This window comes from Peromyscus californicus, unplaced genomic scaffold (assembly GCF_007827085.1).
Source record: "Peromyscus californicus insignis strain IS unplaced genomic scaffold, ASM782708v3 Scaffold_12__1_contigs__length_115047231, whole genome shotgun sequence".
NCBI lineage: Eukaryota > Metazoa > Chordata > Mammalia > Rodentia > Cricetidae > Peromyscus > Peromyscus californicus.
Genome location: NW_026294413.1, coordinates 100,248,516 through 100,271,932, shown reverse-complemented (window position 1 = coordinate 100,271,932; position 23,417 = coordinate 100,248,516).

The window sequence follows — 23,417 nt, the reverse complement described above, 5'->3', positions numbered from 1 at the left end:
ACATTCAATTTCCTTCCGTCTGCTTCTTCTCTAGTCTTAAATCTATTGATTTACCAAATAAATTTATATATATTTTTTTAGTCTCCTGCTGTGGGATGGTCTGTATGTCAAATGTGTTGCTGATTGGTCAATAAATAAATCACTGATTGGCCCGTGGCCGGGCAGGAAGTATAGGCGGGACAAGGAGGAGAATAAAGCTGGGAAGTGGAAGGCTGAGTCAGAGAGACACTGCCAGCCGCCACGATGACAAACAGCATGTGAAGATGCCGGTAAGCCACGAGCCATGTGACAAGGTATAGATTAATGGAAATGGATTAATTTAAGCTGTAAGAACAGTTAGCAAGAAGCCTGCCACGGCCATACAGTTTGTAAGCAATTTAAGTCTCTGTGTTTACTTGGTCAGGTCTGAGTGGCTGTGGGACTGGCGGGTGATAAAGATTTGTCCTGACTGTGGGCCAGGCAGGAAAACTCTAGCTACAGTCTACTTTGTTTAGCTTTTAATGTGAACACAACAAGTATGAACTAGAAGACATTTATAGTTTGTATCTTACAAATCCTCTCCTCTTTACGATATATTTTCTGCCTTTGGTTATTATTTCTGTTTTTTTATAGATGGTCTTGTTACATAGTTTTGTCTGTAACTTGGTATTCTATGCCAAGCTGGCCATGAACTCACAATTCCTGTCTCTACTTCTAAAGTGCTGGGATTATGGGTATTAACTATCATACACAGACCGCTATCTTATTATTTTTCCTTCAATTCTTGTTTAAGTTTTTCTTTTCCATGAAACTTTCTCTCTATCCATCACCTATCATCTATCTATCTATCTATCTATCTATCTATCTATCTATCTATCTATCTATCTATCATCTATATATCTATATATCTATCTTTCTCTGTGTGTGTGTATAATCCATTTTTTCCAATTCTACTTTGTCTCCTCCATTACCAACCAGACCTACTCTCTTATTCCTCTGTCTGCAATTTGAGTCTAACATTATTATTTTAGGAAGGAATGAGCTGAGGCTAAAAGTAGCCTCTGCTTTGTCTTATCTCCTTGGCATAGCTTAATCTCTCTGTTTATTGATGCTTCTGCTAAGGGTCCAATTTTCCACCCTGGTTTTATTTTTTTCTGTCTCTGTTCCAACACACTATAGTTCCTGGCTCCTGTTCTCTTTGTTGTCATGGAGAACCACTTCCCTTCTTCACTTCAAAGAGCTCAAGCTGAATTTCACTTTAGCTACAGGTGCCTGGCATGCTGAAGGATGGATGACCACAGGCACCAAGTCTAGTCTTGACTGTTTGTTATATAAGGGTATGTTAGAGGGGTGATCCTTTTTGTCTGTGCTCTTCCCCTATCATATATAAACCTTCTTCATTGAATAGTACCATTACCATTTTTTCCTCTTTGCTTCTTTCTCTTTCTCCTGTTGGAGCTCAAATCCAGGGCTTTGTGCAGGCTAGGCAGGCACGCAACCACTGGGATTTACTCCAGCTATGCTCAGCTCTATGTTTTCTTTTTTTCAACAAGGAATTTGCTTCTGTGCTTTTCAGCCATAGCTATGAACCTACTTATCTTTTATGTAGAAAAAATATCCATTAAGATGTCTCACAGATAGTAGGAGCCTTTTCTCAAATTAAAGCATTTGACTATTTTTATATGAATATTTTAATATTCATAGGAGAAATGTTTCATATTTTACATTTCTATTTTTCTGAATATTTTGGTAGAGATCCAAACCACATTCCCCAAGATATCCAATCTTTAATGTTAGACTTGGATTTTTGTATTGTACAAACTTTAACTAGATGTTATTTGAAGAAAATTTAAGGTGTGTTAACTTTGTAGTTTTCCTTTATGTTCTTTTTTGCTATTTGCTATGAATTGACCTTAAAAATTCTTTGAAAGAAATGCCTTACTTTTCAGAAACGGGTCCAATTGTGTCTTACTGTGTAGTTAAACTTACAGAGAGATCCCAAACTCATGCCTGAGAGCTAATGTGGGAAGTGATTCTGTCTGAGCAGACTGAAATGGTGGGAGCTGGGTAAAAACAGACAGAAAGTGGCCGTCCTGGGTCAATGATGACCCTGACGGCTTAGTTATAGACATATTTATTAGCTTATATTTAATTTTATTTATCAACCTAATCATCATCATTATTATTTGTTGCAGGTACTTTGACCTGCCCATTTTCCTCCCTTAGTCTAGCGAATACTGGGGTTAAAGTATTTTTCACCATACTGGGCCTATCAGCTTATTTTGTCTGGGACAAGTGACTTTGGTTCTGAGAGGCAAGGGCTGTTATTTTGCAGCTTGTTAATGGTGATTTGGATGAAGTATGGTAGACACTGTGTTCAAAGCGTAAGATGGTAAATTCATAGGCTTTGCAGCCCACTTTCTCCCTGTACAACTGGCTAGTTCTGTTGCTATGCTATGAAATTAACAGACAAGTCACAATCAGCAGGGCTTGGTGTGTTCACATAAGATTTTGCAAATGCAGGTAATGAGCCAGAATTAATATGTGGACATCAGACTGTTGATGCCTGGTTTAATAATTATTAATAAACATTTTTTTAAGCTGGCAAGATGGCTCATCAGGCAAAAGCATCTGCTATGAATGCCTTAAGACCTGAATTTTATCTTTGGAACGTACCATGTAAGGAGAGAATTGACTACTGGAACATTGTCCTCTGATCTCCATATGCATGCCTGTTCCTCTGTTCTAACTCTCTCTCTCTCTCTCTCTCTCTCTCTCTCTCTCTCTCTCTCTCTCTCTCTCTCTCTCTCTCTCTGACACACATACACACACACACACACACACACACACACACACACACACACACACACACCACAAAATAATAAATAAAATAACACACAAAGAAGTGAATATTCCAGTGCATAGAGAACATGAAATGTATTGCTTATTTTTGGATAAATTAGATTGCTAAAATGGAGCAGATATTACATATGGAGTGTGCAGATATCTAGACTTATGAAAATGGCATTAGATATGTATGTGAAGCCGGGCAGTGGTGGTGCATGCCTTTAATCCCAGCACTCGGGAGGCAGAGGTAGGCGGATCTCTGTGAGTTCGAAGCCAATCTGGGCTACAGTGTGAGTTCCAGGAAAGGTGCCAAAGCTACACAGAGAAAACCTGTCTCGAAAAACAAAACAAAACAAAAAAGAACATATGTGAGCCGGGCAGTGGTGGCACATACCTTTAATCCCAGCACTTGGAGGCAAAGCCAGGCAGATCTCTGTGAGTTGGAGGCCAGCCTGGTGTACAGAGCAAGATCTAGGACAGGAACCAAAACTACACAGAGAAACCCTGTCTCGAAAAAAAATATGTGTGTGTGTGTGTGTGTACATGGCTATGTGCATATTATGACCCAATTTAAGCCCTTTGTTTGGCAATGTTAGGAACTCAGCGACTACTATTTTCACCAATGAACAAATAAGCTAATAATTAATCAAAGTGTTTTTTATTTTTTAGGGTTTATTTATTTTATTTATGTGTACGAATGTTTTATCTGTAGGCATGTCTGTGTGCCATGTGCATGCCTGGTGCCCAATAAAGTCAGAAAAGTCATCAGTTCCCCTGAAACTAAAGTTACAGATGGTTGCTAGTAACCATGTGAGCATTAGGGATTGAACCTAGGTCCTGCACTTGAGCAACAAGTACTCTTAACTGCTGAGTGATTTCTCTAATCCATTACTTGAAATTATTATTGGTATGTCTTTCCTGATTTTTTAAAATTTATTTGAGGATTTAATTCAGGAGTACGCTGCATGTGCATTCTTTTCAACCTTTTCTCCAACTCCTTTCTTGCCTGCCAACCAAACTTCTCTCAAATTCATGAACTCTCCTTCTGTATTTATTTTTGTTTTATATCTATTTATGTTTATTATTATTATTATTATTATATATATAAATGAGTGTGTGTGTGCAACCCAGTGAATCCATTGAAGTTACCCTAATTTGCATGTGTTTAGGGCTGACCCCTTAGGATTGGGATCTTATTCCCAAAATGAAAAAAAAACTGGTTTTTCCTCTCTCAGCAGCCATTGATTGATTGTAACTCTCCATCTTTGGGTGAAGCCTTTGAAGTTTTCCTCCATGTGGTATGGTTTTTCAGGTTTGCAAAAGCAGCCATAATCTATCTGTCATCAATCACCCCTGCCTTTAGGATCCTAAATCTTTCTTACTCCTCTTCCACATTGTTCCCTGAGCCTTAGATGTAGACATTATGTTAGATAAGTTCTGTATAGGACTGACTTGGTACCCCGATACCCCAATATCCTTCTGCATTTTGGCCAGTTGTAGATCTCTCTAACAGCCTCCAACTGCTGCAAAAAATGGGGTGTCTTTGGTAAGGGCTGAGGCCTGTTTTGATATATTAGCAAAAAAGAAAAAAAAAGAAGGAAGTTGGGAACTATATTGCTTTAGTAATATGGTATTAGTATATTCTCTTCTAGGGCCCATGCCCTCTTCAGCTGTGAACTCCTAGCTAGGTTTACAGTACCTGGCTTGAGTTCCCTCCAATTGAGTGGATTTTAGGTTCAATTACACAACTGCTGATTACAAGTGCCACCCTTGCACATTTGGGGATATCTTGCCAGTCCCATCCTTGTGGTTTTCAGGCTTTACAACTGGGTAGGACTGTTGATAACTTTATAACCTTGGCAGCTTGCATAGCACCTTCTAACACTCTGAGAAGTATCCCTCAGGGAAAAGCATCCAGGTTACTTCCAGGTTGATTTCTCCAAATCCTGTGACCAGAGTATGTGATGTCTTCAGCAATAAGGTCTTATCTTCATGTTCTGTCAGGTAACCAAGACAAACAACAATGATGCGTGTTGTTTTGGGAGTCTCTTGGATTTCCCTGACCAACAGCTTGGTGGGTGGCATTTCTTGTCTGGCACTGGGGTTTTTGTTAAATAGTCTATGGTTTCTAGTCCATGTCCACTCTTTTGTTTTGTTTGAACTTCTTATCTACATTTGATTTGTGAATTCCTTTGAATTAAAAGAAACATATTTATTCTAATAGATAGATAGATAGATAGATAGATATGGATATAGATATAGATGATCACAGCAAATTATATATCTATCCTGTTCGACACAGGCTTGATTACCAAAATCTACAGTCTAGGTTGTTCTAACCTTTCTCTTGTGTCCCACAATTCAGTCCTCAGCCTCTCCCAGTCTTTCTTATGAATACCACTACTCAGTACTCACCTTGTCCATCATCACTGTACCTCAAAACTCACTGTGGGCTTCACTGCAGGGATTTGCTCCAACTATTCTCACAGAGATTCAGTACATATGTCATTTGAAATTTCTAACCTCCTGGACTTGGTTTTAGATCTTCATGCTTCTAAAACCCGTTTATATTAAGCATAGTCTTACACTGACAAAGTGCCATGCATTCCACTCCCATGCATGAAGTGGCAATATTGTACTTTCAAGGCCCAGGAAATGTCTTCTACAGACAGATTGGGGACTCTCAGATAATTCTCACTTTTATTGGTGCCCTTCCTTTACTGCATTCAGATCTCTCTTTCTCTTTCCAAGGTCCATTTGAATCCAGAGAAATTATTGAATGATATAGACTTCCTTCCAGTCTACCTTGACAGGAGAATAAATTTCACACTCTTCTTTTGATGTGCCTAGTCCTTTGGGAAGGAACATTTACTGTCTTTGTTATCATATCCCCTTCCTGATATAACCACTCATGTCATCCAGACCCTCCCATCAGCAAGTAAAAGTCCTCAGTTCCAGGCTATCAAAGACGAACCTTAGCAGTAAACGCTTGGTTACTCACTCCATATAGAAAATATTGTTTACAGAGTTGTCTACAATCCCATGAAAGCTGGCCTTTGCAGGACAGATGCCAGCATTCCCAGCTATGTCTTCACTTTTGTAGCCATCACCACATTAAAAGAATCTCCTTAATGACACAGAATCCATCACCATCAGCTCTGCCAGGTGTGGGTCCAGCACAGATGTAGTTTACTTGGACACAGAGTGTCACAGGGTCACTCTGACTCTGTGTATCAAATAGGAGCCTCTGGACTTTTTCTAGAAAATCTAAAGGGTGTCAGAGTTGCCAAAACATCCCTATAAGGCTTCAATCTGGTAAAGTCTTTACTCTCAAAAATGTTGAGATTTTGTGATTCAGAACATGGGATGAGATTTGGAGAAGCCACACTATATACCCAGTTTATTCAACTATAAATGCTAAGTGTCTAATGTTTTAGAAATTAATACTGGTTCTTAAAAGTATGTACATCTTCTGCCAAAGGTACTAGATGATTGTACTTATAAGAACACTCTGGCTGCATGTCAATAGATATCCATGGTAAGATTTGGCCATACTTCTTAGTATATGTCCCCATCCTAATCCAGCAATGTTTTAACGCATTTCTCAAGCTTATAGAAGGCACACTGTTGTCTTCAAAGCTCTTAGAGCCTCAATTCATGAGTAATTGCACTCTAGTCTAAGTTTGGTAGGATCACTTAAAGACAATTGTAAACAGAAGGTTCTTTCCTGCTAGCAATTCTCAAATATCCAGCAGCTGCTTCCCAAATAATTGACTCATAGTCTTGATATTACTTATAGATGCTTGGCCATTAGCTCAGACTTGTTACTAGCTAACTCTTACACTTAAATGAACCCATATTTCTATTCATGCTTTGCCACATGGCACTAACTTTTCCCAGTATGACATTCTCATCTTGTTTCTTCTGCATCTGGCTGGTGACTCTTGACTCTTCCCTTCCTCTTTCCAGCATTCTTGATTTGGTTGCCTCACCTATACTTCTTGCCTGGCTACTGGCCAATTATTGTTTTATTAAACCAATTCGAGTAACAAATCTTTACAGTGTACAAGAGGATTATTCCACAGCAGACAATCCTCTCTGCTGCCATGCTTCTTCCTGAAGGCTGTAGTTCTATACATTTTGTGTGAACCAGAATTCTCTGGAGAGATGGTTCAGTTGTTAAGAATCCTTCCTACTCTTACAGAGGACCCATGTTTGGTTCCAGCATACCTGGCAGCTGATAACCATCTATAGCTCCAATTCTAGGGGTTTCCACCCATCTCTGGCCTCTATATATGGTTAATATACATAAATGCATGCCAAAACATTCATTCACATAAAATACTCATAAATAAAATGAAAAGAAAAATTCTTGGAGAGAGTCATCACCAGATATGGATGAAGTCTATTCCCAGAGCATCTAATGCAGTGTATGACCCTGGGATTCTGCATGGAGCTAACTCTGAAGAAGGTGGTCTAGACATTACATATTTAGAAATAATGGACTCTGGGAAAGAATGATTCATAGGTTGGTGGGTAATAGACAGCACCTTTGGAAATATAGAAGCCTGTGCAGACAGAGGTATTTTAGATCATTAATAACTGGGCAAATCCTTCCTGTCATCCCAATGGACATCATTTAAAACCACTAATAGTAAGACTAGATCTGAAAATTTTCTTCTTTCTTCATTCCAGGTCTGAGGAAACAGTTGAAGTCAGCCTCAATGGACTTTCTGACAGTCCTTGGCTCTAACCCAGCACAAGGAAGAAGTTCAGAGAGACAGCCATAAGCTGAATTTGTTCTTGTTTCACTTTGTGGTTCTTGGGATAGCTAGGGCTTCAGAAGGTAGATGTGGATCTTAAATTATTCTTCATGTCCATTCTGTAAGATAGACTGTTGGGGTCCCTGCAAGTGTCACAGCTAGTAGGGAAAAGATCCATTCAAGGTGAAGAATGACATCAAGTTAGCACCATTTTAGCAGGCACTGGGTCAAAATTTCTGGAGTCTGACCTTACAGTTTGATTTTCTTACACACAGCTACATAGAAACTCCCTAGCACAGTAACGAAGCACCTGTGAGCTTTACAATAAGAATGAATTCTATTGACTGATAAACAGTGCTCAAGTTAAGGTCCTAAGGAGGAAGGATTTGTAATAAGCATAAAGATGGATTCTATTGATGGAGGATGCAAAGTACAAGGGACCTCTCATGAAAATGGGTTCTATTTATAGAAAGACTAAACTTGAGGTAAGGGCCTAAATAATGCCCAAGATATTGTATTCAGGAAAGCTGGCTCCATAGAATAGCAAAACAATCACTAGGTTATTAAAGAACATCCACTACAGCCTTCCATGTGAAAAAAACATCATTGCTTTCCCTTGAAAACAATAGGCTCCCATGTTTAACAAGTCTGTTTGCTCCAATGCATTCTCTAAGCTGTGCCTCCTACAATAGGCAGAGGGAAGACCAGAGTGGGTTCAGTTATGGGAATAAGAGAAACACTCACATCATGCCCATGGGTTTTGTAACTGACTCCATTTCTCTAATCCACATTAGCACTTAATCTTTTTAAAGTTCTTCCTACTTGTCATGTTAACTGTACCACCTTCTGCTTGTTCATAATTCTGTCTGCCCTAGAGTGTTCAAGAGAGCCCTTGGAATCTACTGTGTCTTGTTAATCATCTTAAAGTTCATAGCTGCTGAAAACAAAATCTTCATTGATATACAGCTTCATTTAATTTCACTCCCAGCCTCCATCACATTGCAGTTTACTAGCACACTGCAAATCTCAGGAAAATTACTTCTAATCTTTTAGCAGCTGTTGCTCTCCATCCATTTGATGCTGATTTGTTGGAGTTCACTCTTTCAATCACAGATTTGAGACGGCAATATATTAAACAGAGTCAATTTGGAGTTTACCTTTTCTCTGCTTTGCTTGCCCATATATATGATGGAGTACCTGGGAATTTGGATTTCTGATCCCCTGAGCTGAGAGCTAAAACATTGAAAAAATCTATATGTGTTCAGAACTTGTTGCAAAAATTTTAAAACAGTTTCTTCCCTTGGAGGTGTGAAGTTTCTCCTTTGAAAAGCCAACTGAAGAAAATCCTATTTGGCTCATGGTGAATCACTCAATTTCTCACATCATTGAAACCATTCATTGACAAGTCCAACCTGATGTTGGATATAACTGACTCACCACATAGGAAGAGAGTGTCTGTTTATATATTCTCCATGATTTCATTCAGTCTGGCAGTTAAAATTAAAATCTTCCCTATGCAAAGATTTTGTTGGGTGTAGGAAATTCAGTATTAGTAAAATATGTGTTTTGGATATAGTGCATCTATTATAGAACTTTACCAGTTGCTCTACAGTGTGCCAGCATCAAGTATAACATTATTTCTTTATACCAAACTTGTGAATTCAAGCTTTTCTATGAAACTATTCATGAATGTTAAAAATTACAATGTATGCCTGGAGCACTCCATAATACAGAAAAATTGTTGTATAATATGCATTAGTTCCACCAGGCTTTCTAGCTGTCATGTGTCTGTCTATTTGTCTACTTATCTTTTAATAATTATCTATCAGTCATTATCTCTTGTCTATCAATAACATACCTATCTATCTATCTATCTATCTATCTATCTCTCTATTTATTATCTATCTTTCCTATCTTTGTATTAGCATTACTTATAGCAGTAAAGACGAAGAACAACATACATGATCACTGGCAGTAAAAACATATGCATATACATTTGCACACCTAAAATAGTTTTCCTTATTCTATTATACTTTTACAGAAGAGAAAATAAATGAGCCAAAGTGACTTACTAATATGGATAAATCCCCCATGCAATACAAAATAAAAAATAATCTTATTATATAATAAGATTACATAGCTATAGAGTATCCTCATATTTAAGTTTTGATTTAGGGATATTTTCATATTTACAAATGTATATAAAATACAAAACTGATTGTTAAAAGCATGAGGAAGAAGTAGCTACTGTTTTGAGAGAGCATACAGGTGGAGGGAGGTAGAGAGGAACAGGGAATTGTAGAAAGGTTTGGTATATTTCATGAAGATTAGTCCAAGGTGGCACAAAACTCAAGTCCAAGTAAATCAAAGACCTTAACATAAAACCAGATATACTGGCCCTGATAGAAGATAACGTGGGGGATAGCCTTGAATACATCTGCACAGGAAACAACTTTCTGAATGGAACACTTATTGGCAGGCACTAAGATCAACAATTAATAGATGAGACCTTATGACTCTGAAAATGTTTTATAAGGCAAAGCACACTGTCACTTGGACACAGCAGCAGGCTACAGAATGGGAAAAGACTTTTACCAACTCTTTTTCTGATAGAGGACTAATATCCAAAGTATATAAAGAACTCAAGGAACTAGATATCACAAAATCCCAATAATGCAATTAAAAAATGAGGTATAGTCTAAACAGAGAATTCTCAATAGTGGAATCTCAAATGACTGAGAAACACTTAAAGAAATGTTCAACATCCTTAGCCATCAGGAAAATGCAAATCAAAACTACTTTGAGAGTCCATCTTATACCTGTCAGAATGGCTAAGATCAATAACACAAGTGACAGCTAACTTGGGGATGTGGAGCAAGGGGAACACTCCTCCACTGCTAGTGGGAGTGCAAATTTGTACAGCCACTATAGAAATTAATATGATGATTCCTTATTGATCTACCTTAAGACCCAGCTATATCACCACTCTTGGGCATATACCCAAAGGATTTTCCACCCTATCCTAAGGACACTTCTCATCCATGTTCTTTACAGCTTTCTTTATAATAATCAGAAACAACCTAGATGTCCCCAACAGAAGAATGGATAAAGAAAATATGATACATTTACACAGTGGAGTATTGCTCAGATATTTTTAAAAAATGAAATTTGAAGGCAAAAGAATGGAACTAGAAAAAAATCCTGAGTGAGGTAACCCAGACCCAGAAAGATAAATATGGTATGTATTCACTTATAAGTGGATATTAGCTGTTAAGTAAATGATAACCAAGCTATACTCTGTAGACGCAGATAGGTTAGATAAATAGGGATGGTCTAGGGAGAACTCATGGAACTCTTCTTCCTGGGAGGGGGGAAATAGAATAGATTTTATTGGCTGGCTGGGGCCAGATAGGGACAGCAGTAAGGGATCAGGTGGGAGAGAGATGGGCTGGAGGGAGAGAGCATGGGGAGAGACAGATAAAATTGGTGGTATTTATAGGGGTAGTGTAGACCCTAGTGCATTTGAAATTTCCTGGAATATATGAAGGTAATCCAAATAAGAATTCCTAACAATGGGAGATACAGAATCTCAGCTGGCCAAGTCTTGTAGCCAGGAGAGGCTTCCTGTGGTGGGACTATGATACCAACCCAGCCACAAAACCTTTGACCTGTAATCTTTTCTGCCTGAAAAATATGCTAGAGCAATAAATTGTAGGAATAGGCAACCAATGTCTAATTTGACTTAAGGTTCACTCCTTGAGAGGGAACCCATGCCCAACCATGAACTAAAGTGTAGATAGCCCAGAGACCTGTGGGAAAAAACAAATACTACTGGTTGAAAAAACAGTATCAATAAAAAGACTACTAATGATATTCTGCTATACTCATAGATCAGTGGCTTATCCAGTCATGATCAGAGATGCTTCCTCTGGTGCTGTCATTACCAGTGCATCCCTGGGCAAGACAGCAATGCCTTTGGGTCAGTAAAAAAGTGTGGAGATAAATCACTTTGGAAAAGGTTTCAGGGAATAGCATCTGTTTTATTCCACATGAGCAACAATTAACATACAGTAAAATCCTATTGACTATGATTATTTAGCACATTGCCTTGGATTGGATAATAAGTACTCATACCATCAAGGTCTCTATGCAGAATAAGTACATTAAAGGAGACATGGAGAATGCAGATTCATCCATAGGCTAGCTACCAGTTACTTAAAGTATTTCAGAATTTAGTGTTCTGACTACAGTAGTATGGTATGTGATGCTTCTTAGTTAGAAGCACAGTGGCTAAATAGGCTGGCCACCAAGTCATGCCTGTATTTTCTCCTATACTTGGGCAGCAAATATGAACAGATATAGATGCCCAAGGACATGGAGAGAGTGTCTAAATAGGAGGTCTCCATCAAATCCCTCCCCTTGGAACAGGAGATGGAAAGATTATAAGAACCAGAGGGGATGGAGGACACAAGGAATACAAGGTCTCTAACTCAACTAAACAAGAAGTATATGAGCTTACAGAGACTGAAGCAGCAAATATAGGACTTACATGGGTCTGCACCAGGTCCTCTGTGTATATATTATAGCTATTAGCTTAGTATTTTTCTAGGATGCCTGACTATGAGGATGAGTGGGTTTCTGATTCTTGTGCCTGTTCTTGGGACTCTTCTCCTCCTGTTGGGTTGTAGTATCCAATTTCAATATGATAGTTTTTGCTCCATCTTATATTTTATTTTGTCATGTTTGTTTATTATCTGTTAGAATCATGTTCTTTTCTAATGAGAGACAGAAAGGGAGTGGATCCACAGGGGAGGAGAGGTGGGGAGGAAATGGGAGCAGGAGAGGGAAGGAAAACTAAAATCAGGATATATTGTATGAAAAAAGAATCTATTTTAAATAAGAAAAAGGAAAAAGACTGGTCCAAGGTGGACCTATTATTTGTCATGATAATTGATGAACATAAACTTTTGTAGGAATGATATTTTCATGACAGAAGAAAGTTAAAAGGCAAGTATGGTGGCTGTCCATGTCCACATGACTCACCACTGCCTGAATTGATAATGATGGAGGTGGAGGGAGGGTCAGGTGGAGAGAAAGCAAGAGCATCAGGAAAACAGGAAGCAGATGATGTTTTCCTGTCTCATCCTTTGGTATCTTGTGGCATTTCTAGGGCTCTTCATTGAGTATCAGTCTCTTTACTCTTTACTTGATTTCGCTTTTGTCTCTCCTCAGGGAGTTTAGGCCCCAACAAAATTCTTAGTACCTCTGCAAAGACATGCCTGTATTTTGTAACTTCTAAAAGTCTGTCCTATGAATGTGTACACTTCCCAGAAACATACCCACAAATCTTTGCTGACTAAAACTAATTTTACTTGAGCACATCACTAATTTCTGAAAGAATCTTGAGACTCTGGTACCAATTATATGAGATCGAGGCATTTGTGATCTGTCTACTGCATTCTCTTCCTTTTCTGTATGATGGCCAGTTTCCTGATGTCTTAACCAGACTTCGATGTCAAATTGTAACATTTGCAGCAGTTCTCACTCAACTTTTGCTCTTATTCAGGGACTATTCTTTGAACCTTGCTTTCTACAGCTCCATCAAAGCTGCTCACTGCATTTAGTTAGTTTTAGCTTCTTCTGAGGAACCATGACCCTATCTATAGTTCGCCCCATGATCCTACACTTCAGCCTCAGGGAAGCCTCAAGCAATGGCTCCACCACTTCCTTACAACCTGCTAAAATTCTATGTCTCTATTTTATTGCTATTCCTCTGTGTCATGGTCAATTATAATAAACATTGAGAACCATTTAATATTTCATGACCTCCTTCCACCATTCCAAATGTCCAGAAATCCTTACTAACAATATATTCTCATACCAGGAAGAGTCCCAGGTGGAGAGAACAGAATAGATCCTGCTCCTAGTGGTGAGTTCAAACCACACATGCTCTGCCCAGCTCATGCCCTGCCCACATGAAAATACCACTAGTTTGTTTTCTCAAACCATTTCTGGAGCACATTGGTAGCTCTGCCATGCTTTTCCTCAAAATCTTCATTAAATAGCAGGAAATCCTTTCATGCTATCTTGGGGTGTGTGATGTCATTAATCTCAATATCCAAATTCAGTTTTGAGTGGGTGTCCATCTGTTCCTTCAAAGTGGCCACAAGACCTATAAACAGGCACACACTGATGTATTTGTTAGGTGACACATGCTTTGGTATCTCCTGGGACATGATGAAGGATTTGAACAGTTTATGATTATATCAGGCTTCTAAAATTTATTTTATTTTTGTAGGCTTATTGATTTTATTTTGTATGTGAATGTTTTACCTCAGTGCATGTATGTGTACCATGTACATACCTGGTAACTAAGGAAGTCAGAAGAGGGTATTGGATCCCCTGGAACTGGAGTTATGAATGGTTGTTAACCATTTTGTGGTTTCTGATAACTGAATCTGGGTCCTCTGTGGGAGCAACACATGTTCTTAACCACTGAGTCATCTCTCCATCTCTAGATATTTAAAACTGTTACTTTGATGTTTTAAAGAACAGTTGACTGCAGGGATATCAGAGTGAAAGCAATACAAGCAGCTACAAGGCAATTATGTTAACTCAGCTGAAGGTAATAAAAGTGGCTTGGTTTTATGTGGGAACGGCATAGGACAGGGATTAAGTTGATAGTGTCAGCCAAGAAGTTTAGTTCCACATTGTCATAGCAGGGAACACCAAGAATGGAGAGTTTTAAGGTTAGAATAAGTATATTGAGGAATTTTAGTTTTAGTTTGGGTAAGTTGAATTTGAGATGCTCTCTAGACATTCAAATAGATTACAGAAAAAGCAGATGGATACAGAAGGGGTGTGTGTGTGTGTGTGTGTGTGTGTGTGTGTGTGTGTGTGTGTGTAACTCTGTGCATAGGCTAAAACTGGATTGAAAGCTATTATAAAGACTAGAATATTTTTCTGAAAGTAATTTACATATGAATTTGAAACCTAATATGTGTTCAAATGAATCTTTTTTTTACTTCTTTTTTGAGATATAATTGACAAAAGTGTACACTTGTCTACACTTTTGTGCTAATGGCCATGGTTGTATAAAATTCTATGTAATTAGAGCTTCTGTGTCTATGGTCCGTAATATATCTCCCCTTGGGGAAAGTACCATGTTTGCTTTTAAAGAGTACATGTAATATTTAGATGTAAGTATACATTCATTGCTTTTTGATGGAATCATATTCTGAGAAATACTTGGCTAAGTAATTTTATTTTGGTCTGAATATCAGAGTATACTTACATAAATTATAATAGATACATCACTAGGTAATCTAATTTTACAGACTATTGTCCTGTATCCTTTGGTCCACAAGTGACCAAAATATTAAAATATAATTATGAGCACAAAGCTGTATACTGTGAAATGATAAACACACTAAAACTCATGCACATATCCATCACCTCACACTAGTAACTTTTTACTTTTGCATTGAGGGCACTTTGGTAAGACCATCTCAAATAATTTCAAGTATACAGCTCTCTGAAACTTATTTGTCCCGGATGCCTGAAACTTGATACCCTCTGACTGTCAATGAAATCATCTTCTGATGGGATTCTTATGAAAAACTAACAAGATTTTAAAAATATGTACTTAAAAAATTGAAGTCTTTGAAAGTCTGAGTCTCAAAAGTCTTTCAAAGACTTTCCTTGGTACTGATTTTGCTAACATTCTTGGCATTACTCTGCTAAATAGGAATAGTATTAAACTATTTCCAGTGACTTACTGTTAGACCCACAGATAATCGCATCTCTCAACTCTCATCATAGAAGCTCCTTTTCTAAATAAATAGTGGTTAACACAGGGATCCACAACTAATCACTGTTCAGAGAACAAGAGACTATGGAATTCTTAGTCTTAAAAGTGACATTTGTCTCATACCTCTTCTGCCCATGGTTCAGGGGTCATTGGGAAAGAGGGAGTGGAAAGATTGTAAGAGTCGAAGGCAATGACTTACTACAAGAAAATGTTTTCTGGCTACAACAGGGCAAGTTGCACATATCAACTCGTAGTAGTTGTGACAGCATGCACAGAATTGTACAAGCTCAAGCCAGACAAAATTCCAGTGCTGAGAGAGGAGCTTTCAGCCTTTGGTAGCTGTTGGGAGAGAGTCAGTCTTTTTTGAGAGTGTGGCCACTGGTAGGTCAACCATGCTCCAATGGAAGGCATACATCTAAGAGGATATATACATAACAAATTGAATGTGATGGATTTGAACACACACACACACACACACACACACACACACACACACACACACACACCGTTGGATGAGTAAGGAAGGGGGCTGGATCTGGGAGCAGTTGGAGGGGCTGAATATGATCAAAAATATTCTATGGATTTACAAGGAATTAATACAAAAATGAAGAAAATGGTTAGCAATGTTGAGCTCTTTGTGTTAACAGAAAGTATCATTTGTTCCTGCTAAAAGGCCACTTAATTAAAAGGTGTTTGGGCCAAAAAATTAAAAATAATATGAATTTCTCCATAGAATTTGGGACTTGGCTCAGGCAGGTGAGAAACACATGCCAGCCAGCTTGGGTCCTCACAGTTCAGGCTGGCTGAAGGCATCCACAGGCCTGGCTGGCACCTTGCGGCACTATACAGGTAGGTGCCATTATGATGAGCAAATTCATGGTGGAGAAATGGGAGAGAAAGAGAAGCAGAATGGTTCATGTTCTGTGGAAAGAGGCAGAATGGAAGAAGCAAAAGAGATGAGGAACAGGCTAATGTGGGAGGCCTGCTTGCCACCTGCGGTCAGAGTGATGTCTGAGCCCAGGCTGCTGCCAAGGGCCATGTCTGGGTCCATGGTCCTACCACAGGCAGGGTCTGTAGCAGGCTTTCTTTTGGGCCACCAACTAGCTCCCAAATTATGACATGGAGACTTAATATTAGTTATGAATGCTAGGCCTTATATTTTGCTTTTTCCACTAGCTCTTATAACTTAATTTAACCTGTTTCTCTTCATCTATGTTTTGCCTCAGGGCTTTTTACCTTTCTCTCTCTCTTTTCCTTTCTTTCTTTCTTCCTTTCTTCCTTCCTTCCTTCCTTCCTTCCTTTCTTTCTTTCTTTCTTTCTTTGTTTTTTTCTTTCTTTCTTTCTTTCTTTTTTTCAGGATGTCCTTCTGTGTCTGCCTGGCTGGTGGCTGCCTGGCTTGCTGGCTCTGGGCGTTTCCTCCTCTGTCTCCCTCATCCTCTCCTCTCATTATCCTCCCTCTATCAAGCCTAGATTATTCCTCCTACTTATTCTCTCTGCTCACCAGCCCTGCCTATCCCTCTACAGCCTACATATTGGTCTTTTGGCTTTTTATTAGACCTATCAGGTACCTTAGGTGGGCAAGAACAGCAACAAATCTTTACATACTTAAACAATTGCAACATAAATGAAAGCAGCATACCTTTACATAGTTAAAGTACTATCCTACAACAGCGGTCTGTGTTGACATCCATGACCTATGTTGTCCTCAAAGGCCACAAGGATTCCTGGGTACTGGGCCATCACCTTTAGCCATGTTAGCGTCTGAGGACCATGCTGATCTGAATGGTCTGTGATGCTACCTGGGGCCATAATGACATCTGGTCCTGAGCTGCTGCCAAGGGCCATGTCTGGGCCCATGACCCTATAGCAACCAGAGTCTGTGTTGTTGTGCATGGCTTCAGTAACCATTGAAGGCTGTGAGGCTGCCTGGGGTCTGGTTAACCACCTGAGTCCATATTGGTGTCTGAGAGCTGTAGGTAGATATTTCTTTCCCATGAAACAATTCCCAAATAACCACCCTGAGGCTTATATTACTTATAAATGTTCAGCCAATAGCTTAGCCTTGTTACTAGCTAACTCTTACACTTAAATTAACTCATATTTCTTATCTATGCTTCACCATGTGGCACATGGCTTATTACCTCATTTTCTACATGTCCTGCTTCCTTGGTGGCTGGCTAACATTTCTTCTGACTCTGCCTTCTTCTTCCCAGAGTCCTCTGTTTCTGGCTGTCCCACCACCTATATTTCTTGCTTGGCTACTGGCCTGTCAGTTTTTTATTAACTAATGAGAGTAATACATATTCACAGTACACAGAAAGATTATTCCACAGCAGAGAGCCATGCTGACTCTGGGGCCATTCTGATCTGAGTGGTCTGTGCTGTAACCTGGGGCCATGGTGATATCTGGGCCCAGGCTGTGGTATCACAGCCAGGGCCTGAGTTGATGTTCATGGCTTCTGTTACCACTAAAGGCCATGCAAATATCTGGGATCTGGGCTATCACCTAAGAACAGGTAAATATCTGAGGGTCATGCTGTCCCTGGGGCCCTGCCAAGCTGAGTGGCATGCACTGCCATCTGGGGCCATCGTGATGTCCAACCCTGGGCTGATGTGGAGGACCATGTCTTGTTCTGTGGTCCTACCACAGCTGGGGTCTGTGTTGACGTCCATGATGCATATCGCCACCAAAGGCCACAAAGATGCACTGGGTCTATGCCACAACCTGTGGCCATGTTGGTGTCTGAGGACCATGCTGCTGTAAGGGTCATACTTATCTGGGTGACCTGCACTGCCATGGTGATGTCTGGGCCTGAGTTGCTGCCAAGGCCCATGTCTGGATCCATGGCCTTGCTGAAGTTGGGGTCTCTATTGTTGTCCATGGCTTGTGTGACCAAAGAAGGCCATAGGAGTCATGCCTGTTGGGATCCTAGGGCTGTGCTGGCCCTGCTCTTCACTGGCCTTGGGATAGCTGGCCCTGCCCCTCGCTGACACTGCATCAGGAGGGCTGGCTCTACTCCTCATGGAAGAACACCCACCCACACACACTCAAGAGAGATGGCCCCACCCTTCCCCATGGGTGTGGGAGAGCTGGCAGGATAGCATGGGCCCCTCACCTGAAAGGGGAGTTCCCAGTGGCTTGTCTGACTAGTTCAGCTACCACCCAGACCCACATCCTGGGCCTTGTATTGGCTTGCCTTAACATCTACCCCATCTATGACCTGGTGGAGTGTGCCAAGGGACCACAGGATCTCCATGACTTCTGCCAACAGCAGGATATCTGGGAGGAATTATGGTGAGGGTCCAGCAGTGATGGTATGCCAGAGGCCAGAGGCCTTGAACCAGACCAATGACTCATTGCAAAGAACATTTGCAGGTGGGGCTGACTGGACAAAAGGTACAGTAAACGACATACCATGGCTCCCAATGTCACTAGGACGAATGAAGAGGTGTTGGAAAGATGGGAAAGATGGAAAACCGAGGGTTTTTTTTTTTCAGTTAATTTTGGAGGCTTTCTTTGGGGGGATGCTGCAGGGGTGAGGGGCAGATATTGAGGGAATGGAAGGTAAGAGGGATTGGGATTCATGATGTGAAATTCCCAAAGAATCAATCTATTATTTTATATATAAATATAATATATATCATACACATATATATGATAAAATCATGTGGCTGATTCTGTAGCTTAGGCAATAGACTTTTGCCTTCTTTATCTTCCATAACCTTTATTTTCTTTCATTTCCTTCCTGTTATGGCAGATACACAAGGTCAATATCCAACATAGGACACACATTCTAGGGATGATTTGTATATATATATATATATACACACACACACACACACACACACACACACTCAGGCCATTTTAGTAGAGCATTAGTTCCTAGATAGGTGGCCCTTCTTGTTATTACTCATCTGCTGTCTAGCTCAGATAAAGGGAGAGGTTTTAATTAAAGGTGGGACACATTGGTTTGCATCAACATTTATGTAAATTTATCCGTGCTGTCTACTCACAGGCTTTGAACTGTGGTAGTAGGTTCAAAATGTAAGAAAACTGGTTAGGACAGCTACTATTAAGCCATTTATCTCTGAGGTACTTTCCTAAACTCAGCAAAGGATCTTGTTACTATCCATGGTGCTGTGGGATGGTCTGTATGTCAAATGTGTTGCTGATTGGTTAATAAATAAATCACTGATTGGCCCGTGGCCAGGCAGGAAGTATAGGCGGGACAAGGAGGAGAATAGAGCTGGGAAGTGGAAGGCTGAGTAAGAGAGACACTGCCAGCCGCCATCAGGACAAGGAAGATGTAAAGTACCGGTAAGCCACGAGCCATGTGGCAAGGTATAGATTAATGGAAATGGATTAATTTAAGCTGTAAGAACAGTTAGCAAGAAGCCTGCCACGGCCATACAGTTTGTAACCAATATAAGTCTCTGTGTTTACTTGGTCGGGTCTGAATGGCTGTGGGACTGGCGGGTGTCAGAGATTTGTCCTGACTGTGGGCCAGGCAGGAAAACTCTAGCTACAAATGGCGTCCAACGTGGTGGCAAGAGTTTCCACCTAAAAACTGAGAAAAAAGATTCTAAAACGGAGCTAAAAACAGTTCCTAATTGTCTCTCTCAAATGAGCGACAGCTGCCGGTTTGAGCTACTGGTGGGTTCCTAGCATGCATGCATGCTCGACCTGCAGTATGGCGGGAATGAGGCCTCTGCAAGTGGCACATTAAGCTGTGTGGTGGATTTAGCCTTTGCTAGTACAAAAAAAAAAGGTTTCTGGGCTACACGCTGCTTTGATAGAAGCATAGACCCACTATTTCTGAGAGTTGATGGCTCCCAGAGCTGGCAGAACACGTATCACCGCCATGTTGGGAAGCTGAAGTGGGCGGAGCCAGCAGCCACAGTGCCAGCGCCGTTTCAGGCTTAGAAGGCTGCAGTTTAAAGCAATAGGCTCAAGCTAATATAAAAAAATAAGCCACGTAAAGATGGCTACCACACAGAGAATCTGGATTATGTTCTCTTTGATATTCGTAACTGAAGAAAAACATTTGATTCAAAAGCTGTTGAGTTATGCCAAAATGTATATTTTAAAGGTACCTTGACTTCAAAATTTGGATATAAGGATATGTTGCTTTGGAAAGGAGATTCTGCTTTTGTTTCCACAGAAAGCCAGAGGCTATGGATTTGTTCCAGATTAAGATACATCAGGTTTGACCAGCCAAGACCCCCTGAAAGGTCTTCGATGACACCATGGCCCAGATGATCCAACATCCAGAACCGTTTCAAGGCAACTGGCTCAGACGATACACCCTCATGAACTACTCCGTAATCCTAAAATATTCTTTGTGTCCCCATAAGATACAGCGCCCCCCTCCAGCAGGAAGTAGTAAGAAAAGCTACGCCCAAATTCCCAAATATACCAAGCTGACTTTGGAGATGTGTAAAGGTTAAAACCTTCCTTTTTAAGAAAAGAAAAGGGGAGGTGCTGTGGGATGGTCTGTATGTCAAATGTGTTGCTGATTGGTCAATAAATAAATCACTGATTGGCCCGTGGCCAGGCAGGAAGTATAGGCGGGACAAGGAGGAGAATAGAGCTGGGAAGTGGAAGGCTGAGTAAGAGAGACACTGCCAGCCGCCATCAGGACAAGAAAGATGTAAAGTACCGGTAAGCCACGAGCCATGTGGCAAGGTATAGATTAATGGAAATGGATTAATTTAAGCTGTAAGAACAGTTAGCAAGAAGCCTGCCACGGCCATACAGTTTGTAACCAATATAAGTCTCTGTGTTTACTTGGTCGGGTCTGAATGGCTGTGGGACTGGCGGGTGTCAGAGATTTGTCCTGACTGTGGGCCAGGCAGGAAAACTCTAGCTACACCATGGTATGTAGAGATGACTGTGGTGTGGTGACTGGATTTCTGGAAGTGTTTGTGATGATGTTTCATTAATAAAGAAAACGTCAAATATTGACGTTATTTACTAACAATAGTTATTGTATGTATCACTGCACTAACGTTATCATATTGGTCAGGCAAAAAAGCAGGCCAATCAATTTTAATACAAATGAATTGTAACAATGTCCTTAACACCTCTAAAAATACAAGATATTGAGAAGAGAAATAAGACTTGAATGAATAAAGGGTTAATATACATGACCAAGATGAATGAAATTGTCTCACAGTTTTCTCTTTTGTAGGATTGTAATTATATTTGATTCTGCCAAGCAAATAAATGCTGTGAAATCAAGTCATACCCCATGTAGTAGAAAATTCATAGCGATAGATTCTTTTTGTAGGCCACATTTGTAATTCTGACAATATAGTCCCTCATTTAGCTGACTGTTCTACTTCTTTCCAGTCAATTGGATGTGTTAATAATTAGAAAGGAAGATCTCATCTGGACATGATTCTTAGTATTGAAGCCTCATTTGAGCTGAAATTATTGCCCCTTATATATTATTTTTCTCTCTCTTTCAATTTTATGATGGTAGTGTATAAAATAGGCAGGGTCAAAGGTCATCCTCTTATCCCTTATCCTGTATCACTAACTCACCTCTCATTTCTGACAGAGGAATATAGATGAGAAAAATTAGGAAAGGGGCAGTGCTGCAATTGTTTCTCCTTCTAAGCATTTGTTTACATGTCTAGGGACCATGCCTAACAACATGTACTTCATATATCTGCATATGCCTGGCTGCCAAATTACATACTTGACCTTAGCCATCTGGATTCTCAACGATCAATATTATTTTATATCATTGAAAATTGCAACTTAATTTGGGTAATAAATTATCTGACTGTTCTCTTTTATTATTGATTCAATTTATTTCTTTGACAATTTCATAAATGATCATAATGCAGTCAGATCCTCTTTCTGTATTGGTTTTTATAACTGATTCAGTTTGGTACCAATTTTGTCTGAGTTAATTCTTTTCATGTAGGAGCTTTCCTGAAGTTGCCTGGAATTCTGATGGGGAATTGCATTTTCATTTTACTGCCTATTTCCTCTGCAGTTTAGATAAAAGTTGAAACAGGGATGCTGTTTCTATGTGTGTGAGAGCATACAAAGAGTTATGGCAGTTATATCCTGCAAAATCAGTGTCCAACTGCCAAGCCCATAGTTAACATTTTGTGTGCTATTTGGGTGTCACTCAACCCTGTTCCAAACTCCTCTATTAATAAGGGTGGGTTTGCATCAAAAATAAATATACATATAATTGATCCTTGAGCAACACAAGTTTGAACACTGAAGGTCCACTTATACTTGGGTTGTAGGTCACAGTTTGAAAAAAAATCACACCCCACAAACTATGTAGCACGGAAATTTTGAAAAAAAAAATGAAAATTTTGATATGCTGTGAATACACAAAGTATATGTAGATAATATTTTATCGGTTTTACCATAGCATATATTAAACTATTATTAAAATTAAACTTTGTCAAAACTTATGTACATAAAACATAGGTTGTACATGTTATCATTTGTAGTTGAGAGTAACATGAACAAAGGTAGGATATATTATCCAGTAATAAACTGCATTAAATTAATGCTAGTACATACTGTACACATCAAATTTCCTACTTCTTGGTACGGCTGCTATGATTTTATGGTTTGTATGGTAGCTGAAAACGTCCTGTGGTCTGCATCATATCCAGTAAGTTTTCTATTGCACTAAAAGTGACCTGCCAGAGCTCTTACATATTTTTAAATCATATATAATACATCAAACATCCAAAGTGTGCTAACAGGGTGTTTCTGCTATTGGTATGGCTCCTAGACAGTTAAGGTTTGGGGGAGACATATGTTACCCATGGACTGCCAGTTGTAAGGGGGTGGCAGCTATAATTCCTGTGCTGCTTATGATCAACTGCACATAAATATGCTGAGGTTCTACCTCTGTCCAAATCAAACAAATAGATATGGCAGAGGCCCAGTGGTGCTGAAGAGAGACTGTGAAGGACGATCTTGCAAGAATAGGTGTCTGGTGAGCAGGCACCCACAAGTCATTACAGCAAACAGTTAA